This window comes from Misgurnus anguillicaudatus, chromosome 21, assembly GCF_027580225.2.
Source record: "Misgurnus anguillicaudatus chromosome 21, ASM2758022v2, whole genome shotgun sequence".
Lineage (NCBI taxonomy): Eukaryota > Metazoa > Chordata > Actinopteri > Cypriniformes > Cobitidae > Misgurnus > Misgurnus anguillicaudatus.
Window position 1 is genome coordinate 27,701,939 of NC_073357.2, and position 11,394 is coordinate 27,713,332.

At 37.3% G+C, this 11,394-nt stretch overlaps 1 pseudogene; it reads left to right on the plus strand.

Moving 5' to 3' along the window:
* The window catches only part of LOC129440824 (NACHT, LRR and PYD domains-containing protein 3-like), a 29,713-nt pseudogene extending 18,529 nt beyond the window's left edge, over positions 1-11,184 (plus strand).
* Positions 11,185-11,394: the final 210 nt, after the last annotated feature.

The window sequence follows — 11,394 nt, forward strand, 5'->3', positions numbered from 1 at the left end:
ATTCGGGTAACTAACGCTTTAGTTAGCATTAGCATATTCACTGGACATCGAGCGTGTAAATGCTGGCATCAGTATCTGCGAACGCAAAGACAGGTGAGTACGAGGTTTATATACTCTCAGTATCAGGGGTGATTGATTGCACCTTGTGAAATGAATGACGTAACATTCGAGTTTCCTGGTAGAACTTGCGCACCGCTACGCTAATGCTATCATATCTGAGTGATGAGTTTATAATGTGATTTATTACTTCACTCAGAAGTAATAAACTTTACTGCAGTGTATTACAGTTGATATGTTATGATTCATAATGAACTGTAAAACAATAAATCATGAAAAAAACAAACAAAAGAAAATCAGTGTTGATCTGATGTGTGTGTTGTGATCTGAGAGAGTGAAGTGTGCGTCTCTGTTCTCTTTAGGTTGTGTAGGTGTAATATCACAGCTGAAGGTTGTGTTGCTCTGACGTCAGCTCTGAGATCAAACCCATCACACCTGACACATCTGAATCTGTCTGAGAATAAACTGAGAGATTCAGGAGTGAAGGTGATCTCTGATGTACTGAAGAATCCTGACTGTAAACTGAAGATACTGGAGTAAGATAATATGATGTGATGTAATAATGTAATAAAATTTATTTGACGTGTTTTGAATTCTGGAGATTGATCTTCACATGATCCGATCCTCAATAACTTGATACTGCAGATCTGATAATGAGACTCTCGCAGATCCCTATTAACATCTACATCTGTTTACATTAAACAGACACAGTCTGAAGATAATGCTCAATTTATTCATTCTTAAAAATTAAATAAAAAAATGAATGTAATTTTTTTTATTGTGTAAACTCTCATGTTTTTTTTCTGTGATATGTAATGGTTTAAATCAGCCATCAGATTTCTTTTAGATTTGTAATGATCTTTAATGATGACATCATAGTTGATCTTTTGTTTGTGTCTCTGTTTCTTACAGATTGTGGGGTTGTAATATCACAGATGAAGGTTGTGTTGCTCTGACTTCAGCTCTGAGATCAAACCCATCACATCTGACACATTTGGATTTGTCTTATAATGAGGATCTAAGAGATTCAGGAGTGAAGCTGATCTGTGATGTACTGAAGAATCCTGACTGTAAACTGGAGATACTGGGGTAAGATTGTCTCTCATATTTGTTGTGAGAGGTCCGGGGTGTCCACATGAGACAAATATCCAAGATTCAGACATCATCTTGTCCATTATGAACATACGAGCACTTGGGGAAATAAGATCATGTGTTCAACCTGACAGACTCCAGTCTATAGCCTCTTTCACACAGTAATTTTGGTAAATTACCATGAAGTTATCAGAATGAATTTACCAGTAAATACAAAAATGTACTGTTCACACACGCAGTAACATTCTGACTTTTTACCAGCAAGACATCATTCACACATCAGTATTTAAATACCGGTAAACTCGGAGATAAAGTGAAAGTTACATGTGGCGAGCTCAGTGTTGTATTTGTAAACAATGGCTGGTTATGACTTCATATTTACGGTCCGTATTTTGTTTTTTTTACATCTGTGGCAAATGATGACAATCACGAAGTTGCTTTTGCCCAAACAACATTGCATACTGTACTGTTTGCACATTAGGCTTCACAGAGGGTGTGCTAAGGACGTTGCAATTAGGCAAATATATATATATATATATCTGAGCTCGGTGCCCTCTCCTTGGACACCTCGTCATACAGTATATGCCTTAAATCATTACCCTATTGATTACATGTTAATGCGATCTTATGAATAGTCATGTGTGATGTATTTATTTGAAATTTAAACACGCAGTGTCTCAATTACTGAGGAATTGAGAGTAGAAGAGTATCCTTACATGAAGAGGTGGATGTTATATATTATTATAACACGGCACTCTAAAATGCTTGATTCTGGCTGGCCAGTCTAATAACACATGGTAACCCAGATGCTGCAAATATAAAAATTTATTTAAATAACATATATGACATTATAACGAGTAAACCATTTGAACGTCTCATCTTTAAATCGAATGTAAACAGGTTTGCATTTATTAAAAATGAGCAAATCGATCTTTAATGTTCCTTACCTTACTTATGAGGTAAATAGTCATGTAACCCCCTTCAGTTTAATACAAGACTCTCCACTATGCTATAGATTATTCCTAACGTGTACAAAATTTGTAGTTTTGCATAATTTGCATAAGTCATTGTTCTCTACAGGTTGAGGAAGTGTAATATTACAGATGAAGGTTGTGTTGCTCTGACTTCAGCTCTGAGATCAAACCCATCACACCTGAGAGATCTGGATCTGAATGATAATAACAATCTAAGAGATTCAGGAGTGAAGCTGATCTCTGGTGCACTGAAGAATCCTGACTGTAAACTGGAGATACTGGAGTAAGATAATATGATCTTATGTGATCTAATAATGTAATGAAATCTATGTGAAGTGTTTATTTTTTCTGTTGTTGTGAATTCTGGTGATTGATCTTCACAGGATCTGATCCTCAATAACATGATACTGTAGATCTGATAATGCTGACAATGAGACTCTCACAGATCACTATTAACATCTACCTCTGTTATATTTACATCTAGATTAAACAGACTCAACACACACTCTTAGAACAGATGTGTTAAAAACAACACAATCAGTGTTAGTTTAGGGACAACACACTAAATGCGTTGTCCCAGAATATGCACATCTCTGTGTTTTTATTGGAACACAAAATCAACACAAAATGACATGTAATGTGTTAAAAGCATAAAACAAAAAATTTGTAAAATTAACACATCCTTTCTTAAGAGTGCAGTTAGTACTTTGACATATGAAGATTATGCTAAATTTATTCATAATTTCAAATGTGATTTTTTTTAGTTGTATAAACTCATAGCCTGACGTTGTCATACTCAATTCTAGTCAGAATTTGAGTCTGAAACCGTTTAATTGAGCTGTGATTATGGGGCGTGTTTCAACCGAACCAGGACAAAAAATGCCTCTGCACTCAATTGGATAGACCTACAACCAATCAGAGCAACCGAGTGTGCGACGTATGTTGAAATGGCATCTTTTGCAGCCTGACCGAACTACTAGTTATTTCGCTACAATGACACTAACATTATGATTGTACTAAGTCTGAGTTAGCAAACGTACATCAACACCTACTATGTTTACAACATTTCATTCATATCACAACATTGTGAGTAATTTACTAAGTCATACAGTCAGACTATCTCTTACCATTACCATAAGTTAGATGAACTTTATCCAGGAGCTTTCGAAAAGGAACTGGCAACGATTGCTAGTTATATCCACGTTGTCGTGCACGCCGAGTTCCCCATTTTCATTGTGTCCCATCTTCTTAGCGACCATTGAAGCCAGCTGATAAATTAAATTTTTGCCGAATCCCGGAGGAGGGACATCTTTCCGATCAACAAATGTATTGATCACGTTTCTCTGTTCCTCTTTTAAAATGAATGTGCTGTCGATATCTTCTAGAACAGACTCGATGGCAGAATATTCATATCTCAATTCTTCTGGGGCAGCGGTCTTTGTTGTAAACGGATTCAACACAAGCGTTCTTTGGTCACGTGGTTGATTACGTTACTGTTGATCATCTGTCCATCATTGTCTAAAGCCCTCCCTGAAAATTTTATTGGTCCAACAGTTTTTGTTCGAGCATTCAGCGCCAAAACGGAACGATTCCAGACCGAATTTCCCCCAGCCTACAATGTTGTGGGCGGGGCTAAATTCGGCTGGCACCCAGGCTAATAAACTCATGTTTTTTCTCTGGGACATGTAATGGTTCCAATCAGACAGATTTGATGACATCATAGTTGTATGTTGTGAAATGAGAAAGTGATGTGTGTGATGTGTCTCTAGGTTGGAGCGGTGTAAAATCTCAGATGAAGGTTGTGTTGCTCTGACTTCAGCTCTGAGATCAAACCCATCACATCTGAGAGATCTGAAGCTGTCCGATAATAAACTCACAGATTCAGGAGTGAAGCTGATATCTGGTGTACTGAAGAATCCTGACTGTAAACTGGAGATACTGGAGTAAGATAATATGATGTTATATAATAATGTAATGAAATCTATTTAAACTGTTTATTGTTCTTTTGTTGTTGAAGATGATGCCGAATTTATTCATTCTTTAAAATGAAGTTTGTAAGGGAAAAACCTGGTGGATACTAACTCATCATTGGCAGGGAAGGGTTTTCTATTAATTGACGAGTTAACTCCTGACTGAGTTAACTCGTCAATGGTGGGGAAAGAGGTAAACTTGCTACACAGAGATTTGTACATGTGTAAGAGCTTGCGCAACTTTCACATGCTCGCAATATAAAGCAAAAATTAAAGAGGCGGAGAGAGCCATTTCCCGCCGGTGGCTGCTCGTCACAACGTCAAGCAATGCTTAGGTTACTTAGCAACGACAGACGCTTTGGAGCGTCCATGCGCTTAAAGAGTAGAAAGTGGCACGATCACGTTTTTCGTGTGGTTTTAGATTTTAAATGTGAAGCAATTGAGCATTATGTGCTTGGCCATTTTGTAACCACAGGATTGTGCGTGTTTATTGTATCACTTTCATCTGTGAAACAACACAGGTTTCAAGTGAGGAACCTTTTGGGGTTATAATAATGTCTGCACAGCGCTGAAAACGCGTTCTGATGATGTACTGGTGGCGCAGATTGATACTTTTTCACAACCTTGACCAAGAGAGAACATCTTACCTCATTGTTCTGCCCCCAAGCCAGCGGGTCATCACTGATATCAGTTTATAGCGCACTAACTCTTGAGTCTGCTGGCCATTTGCGTTCACACGAACTTGAAGACATCTCACTGGGTGAGACTGTCAACAGCCCTAGAATTCACACTTTTGACTCTTAGACATATTTAACACGAAGTACAAAAAGCTTACCTCAGCAGCGCGAGTGTTTTCTTTGTAAACAGTGGCTCAATGTAATTAATATTCATGAGGTAAGACATGGCTATTTAAAGTGACCGCTCCCAGCGCTTTGCCCGTGCATCGCATCGGAACCGCTTTTTGAACCGAACCTTAAGAATTACGTGCAGTTCCATTTCCTTTTTAAAAAACAGAACCGGCTCTGAATAAGAACCGGTTCTCGGTTTCCAACCCTATAGTTGATCTTGTGTGTCTGTCTTTATTTTCTGCAGGTTGGAACGGTGTAAAATCACAGATGAAGGTTGTGTTGCTCTCACTTCAGCTCTGAGATCAAACCCATCACACCTGAGAGATCTGAAGCTGTCTGATAATGATCTAAGAGATTCAGGAGTGAAGCTGATCTCTGATGTACTGAAGAATCCTGACTGTAAACTGGAGAAACTAGAGTAAGATAATATGATGTTATGTGATGTAATAATGTATTGAAATCTGTTTGAAATGTGAATTCTGGTGATTAATCTTCACATGATCAGTTCCTCAATAACATGATACTGCAGATCTGATAATGATGACAAACAAGAGACTCTCACTGATCACTATTAACATCTGTTTACATTTAACAGCAGTGGTGCAATTCCCAGGGGGGACATGTCCCCCCCACTTTTTAAAATTTCCATCTTTAATTAAATGCACCACATTGTAAAAAACAAACATTATTAATATATAATTGTACTTTACAAATATCACAAAATGATTATCATAGGCTAGAAGAGTGTGTATACGCTATTTGTCTTTCTGACTGAATAAAAACTGAACCTGGGCTCAGGTTTGCTCTCTCTGAAGGTTCAGAGCTCTTTTCGAGTACAGCAATCCAAGTATGTTTACTATTAATTAAGACTAAATGGGCAGGCGGACTACTGAAATTTAATTTGGTCTAAGCCTAATGCTGCGTTTACACCAATCGCGTTTCAGGCGTCAAAATCGCTTCTACCCCACCTAGTTTGCCGCTTGAACAGTTTGAATGCATTCGCGTGTCTAGAGCGAAGTAGACGCGCGGAAAAAGCAAGCATTTGACGCAGGTCAGAGGCAAAATCCGCTACTTGTGGGAGGGGCAAGTGCTATGCGGTTGCCTGTTTGCAAGATGACTGATGTTGATTTGTGCATTTATCAAGAGAGTTACCGCATTGTTTTTGTTAACCTTACTATAGGGGGAAAATAAATGGCGCGGGTTGATAAACGTCACGTGACTCAAAAGTGAAATGTGTATTACAACTTACCAGGCTGCCCAATGTCCTCACTGACACTCTTCCAAGCGAGGTCCTTTTTATTCCTGTCTCTATAGAAATAAGAACTTGTGTGTCGTATAGCTCCGGGTGACTGCTCACGGACAATATCAAGCGTTCCTTCAGGTTGAATGAGTGACTCCGGGCGGGGATGCCGCCATAGCAGCAAGCAGGCTCCTGATTGGTTAACGCGGCGTGAAATTCCGCCAAAGTTCAAATTTTTCAACTCGGGCGTCAGCCGCAAATTTGCGCCAAATGCAAAAAGCACCATCCGTGCGTACCGCGCCAGACGCTCAATTTGCGCCATTCGCGCGAACTAGATGGCACGCCAAACGCGCCGCGAGACCTCCAGACGCACGTCAACGCCTCTTCACATTGACTTAACATTGAAATCACTCGCGCTTCACGCCTCTATCCTGGCTGGTGTTAACGCAGCATAATAAACAGTACCGGTTGTTTATTTATCTGTCATTAAAGTTAATTAAATTACAAAAGGACCTGACTGACTAACTTCTGTAACTTTGCAACAAATATTAATCCATATTTACTTAAAAAATAGCTCTGCCATTTGAAGTTTAAGGTTTATCATTGAGTTAAGATTTCCTAAACAACTTTACTGAAAGTTACTGCAGTTAACATTAGATCTTTTGCTTCATTAACAGACATGTCATTAGATGAAAAATAAGAAATAGAAAAGCTCAAAATTCAACCCTACCTTACATCATGTTTACATCTGTGCTAGTAATGCAGTACAGCATAGGAAAAATGATCTGATATGGGGTAATGTAAAGTAATCCGCAATCATGGGATTCATTCACATGCTTTTTTAAATACAGGTATACACATCGTTTTCTTTAACCTGATAAGGAACACTGTGCCGTACACAGTACACCCCCTCCCTTGCACGTGAGGCTGCATTACGTCATTGTAACTTTAAAGCATTAAATCTTAAAATATACGGTCATGCGGCACATCGTTGTAAAGCTTAGACTTTCGGGATTCCATTAAGCGCACACACAAAGCATAATATGATTTTTAGCAGTCATAAAACTGTAATCTAGTTGTTAGTTACCTGAACCGGGCAGCGCCGATTTAGGATATTTACTTACCTTCAAAATCTTCCCTTTATCTGCTTCGGTGAAATTGTCCAAAACAAAAGGTGCGTTCCATTCGACAGGGTCCCTACGGAGTGTTCACTGCTCCCTATTCCCTGAGCACGGTATATCAGTTGAAGTGGACTTCACGGACAATAACCGCTCATTTGGAACGGCCTTCAAACGTCATCAAAGAAAGTCAACGTCGACGGGGTCGCGCAGATTGATATAACATAAATATATATAGGACTACATTCATATTTTAATTTTTATTTACTATCACATGTAAAATATGTACACTATACAATAACAAAAAAACATTGAGTACTACGTAATGAAAAACGAATGTTTATTATACACTTAAATTGACTCTTGCTGCTATTACTTGACTATTAACAGAATTGAAGCCCTGCTGTAACTGTCATGCAAATATGAAAGTAAACTTTTTTTGGTTAACTATGTGTATTTATGTGTTTTTAAACGATTGTCATATAATTGCATAGCGGTCTGACCGTTCTGACTGGTGATCACGTGAGGCGCGCAATGACAGTTGGGTGATTATCGCTCTCCACTTCCTGTGAAGTGATGTATCGATGTTCCCTGATTCCCTATGCCGTGCGCAGTGCCCTTCAAACTGAACATGTTCGCTCCCTTCGGATTGGAATCTCACTTAAGATGGCGGAATATCCTGTGAAGTCCACTTCGCAGTCCACTTACGGTCGAATGGAACGCACCTAAATTGTTCATAAATCCCCAAAAGTCCAAGGAAATGGAATATCCAAGCCTTTTAATCCAAAACGATTTGTTCATCTCACAATCTTGATGTTCTGACTGAATTACGATATAAATAGTGAATATAATTAGTTAACTAACGGACATTCGTTCGAATCTCACTTTTCATTCAGGATTTATTATGAATATATTCGGATGTCACGTTTATTGTGCAACGTCTAAGGAACAAATACATTTCAGCCGTTCCATAAGAGGCTACTGGACTACGGTCCCCCTAAAGTAGCATTGGCACTTCTAGTTCCACCACTGCGTCTTAATAATGTAAAATAGAAATGATCTCAGTTACTCACTCTGTTTGTCCATAAAAGCTGTAACACAATATTTCCAAGCTTGAAAAAACATATAAAGACACAATTAGCTTCAACAGGACTAAAAATTATTCTGCCATGACCAAACTAGTCCAGTGATGTGTATTTAAGCTTGCTGAAGCCTTGCAAAAGCTTTCCATGTAGGATCATGTGATATTTGTGCAAAACTGATTTGTAAGTTTCTAATGCAATAAACATAATGTGTAGTTTTCTAAATTTAAAGATTGGGCCACCATCTCACCATTAGTTTTTTATTATTAGAAAGAATTTTATATATTTAGATTTGTAATGATCTTTAATGATGACATCATAGTTGCTCTGATGTGTGTGTCTCTGTTCTCTACAGGTTGGAGCGGTGTAAAATCACAGATGAAGGTTGTGTTTCGCTGAATTCAGCTCTGAGATCAAACCCATCACACCTGAGAGATCTGAAGCTGACTGGGAATAATCTTGGAGTTTCAGGAGTGAAGCTGATCTCTGAACTAAAAGATGATCCACATAATAAACTAGAGACCGTGGGGTGAGTAGAGCTCATGTGAAATAAATGTTTAAAGTGAAGAGTTTCGTTGCAAAACGAGATAAATCCATTTTTTAACAACTTTGTCAAAACATGTTTATTATTATGTTATCATGTTATTTTTTTGTTCTATGGTGCTACTTAGCTGTATTTTTTAAGTTATGAAGGTTTTAAATCAAAACAAACCAACTGCAGTTGCATTGAAATTAATTGAAATGCACAACCAAAAAACGCGATTTATGAACAATTAAAAAAACGGTGGTTATCTCGTTTTGCAACGAAACTCTTCAAGTAAACTCATGCAGTGCAATTTAAATACTAGAATATAAATTTTAATTAATCTGGTGCTTTAATAGGCTTGGTATCCTTTAAGCCTACAAAATTTGAAAAAATATCAAGTGTACATTAACAACACTTGATGCTTTGTCAGATCAACACAATGATAATTTAATCCATTGTCTAAGTCTGTTTACAAACTCTGCCCTCCAAAGGCTAAGTGCAGTATCTACGCAAACACTGAAACTGAGAAAAATGGCTTTAAAGTTTTTTACACCAGCCAGTCAAACATGTTACTGCAATTTTGGCACACACATTTCTCTGAATTGGGACAAAATTTAACCAGGAGACTTTGTCACAAGACACAACAGATCTCACAAAGCCCATTTTAACCCTTAACTCAATTTTGACCAAATGCGTAGTTACTGCGCTTTCGCTTTGTAGGGCAGAACTGATGTTGAGTTTATTCAGTCCAGGATTTAATGTTGTGATCTTACGGTTCGTACACATTAAATAAGATGTTTTTAATGATGTTTGTTTGATAGGTGCACAACCCTATAGTTAAGCACACTTGGGTAGATGCTCATCTTAAACAGTTTTCATAACTTGGATAACTTGCTTTTTTATTTCGTGTTGTAAGCATTATTTATTAAATCATCACCAGCACATGTGAACTGCACACATATCAATACATTCATCTCTTACATTTACATAAAATGTTTAAAATAAATAAAAAAATAAAGAAAATGTATTTTTGTATAGTTGTATCTCATGAGTATGTACTAAACAGATTGTTTATTATGATTATGATTTCATTTATATCTCTTGATCTGACAGTGTTATGTTTCATTTTTAGGCCTTACAGATGGTGGTAAAAATTTAAAGATGTCTGTCTGATCTTCAGTATCATCTGATGGTGAATAGGAAGACACAGTAGTGACATCACAGACACAAATTCAACACAGACCGAAAGCACAATAACACCTCACCATGGGTGTCGTTAGGAATTTTGCTATGTTAGCTCCATGAACTGTATATACACGGATTTGTGATTGCTTCAGTCTCCTTTAAATTTCATATGAAAACAGCAGAAGGCCAGACTTTGGCTCTTGCCTCTCTTTAGTCTGCGACTTTCAGTGCGTTCAGCCCATCTCTGGAATCCAGTGGAATACTCCAGATAAGGTGGTGGAGCTAGAGAGGTGTCCAGGGTGTCCAAATTGAATGCGCTACTTTCACTCCCTCCAATAATTATTTTCCCGTTAATAGACAAAACTCAATGCCATGTTTTTATTCTTGAAGTGATCTTTTTAATGTATGATGAATTACTTTTTTGCCAAAATCCTTAGTGTTAAATATAAGATGTTTAGGTTTCCTGAACAATTTTTACGAAAGTTACTGCAGTTAACATGAGATCTTTTGTGTTGTGTCATTAACAGAAAGTAAATCAGATGTAAAAAAATAGAAGTTTAAAATTCAGCCTTACATTATGTTTACATTAGTGCTAGTAATGCATGCAGTGTGTGCGGTCGCCTATAGGAATATTTATCTAATGTGGAGTAATATGAAGTAATCAGCAATCATGAAATTCATTCATGCTTTTTTGATAGAGGTTGCACATCATTTTCTTTCATGGACTATGGACCACATAAAGTAGCATTGGGCACCCCATTTAATTCTAGCTCTGCCAGTGTTCGCCTACTGTTACACTGTATTCAAAAAATGTTATTCTTTTTTTGGTTGCTGAGTCAAAGTATTTTTGTGAGTCTTTTGTTCATTGTTGTTAAAACACTTGTACAGTTGCTTTAAATAAAAGTGAAATAAATGTAAATATATAAATGATAATCTTGCTGAAGTGAAAGTAAAACTTTTTCACAAAAGTAAATTATTTCTCTTAATTTCTAAATAATCTCATTTTTAACATTTGCTTCACACTCATCGCTTATATTATTCCTTGCACGTTACTCTTTTCCAGAGGCAAAAACTGTAAGCTTTCCCATCATACACACACACACACGTGTCTTGTGGACAAGCAGAAACTTACAATACAATAAAATACATACCAGAGAATTCATTGATTATGACAGGATGACATAACAATTACAAAACCTGGACTGTAAATGAGCCATAATAGTTTTAAATGTTCACATTACTGTAAGGTTTTGTTATGTGTTCTGGTTGTATTCTGTGTATTTTTGTATTTTGGACTTTTAT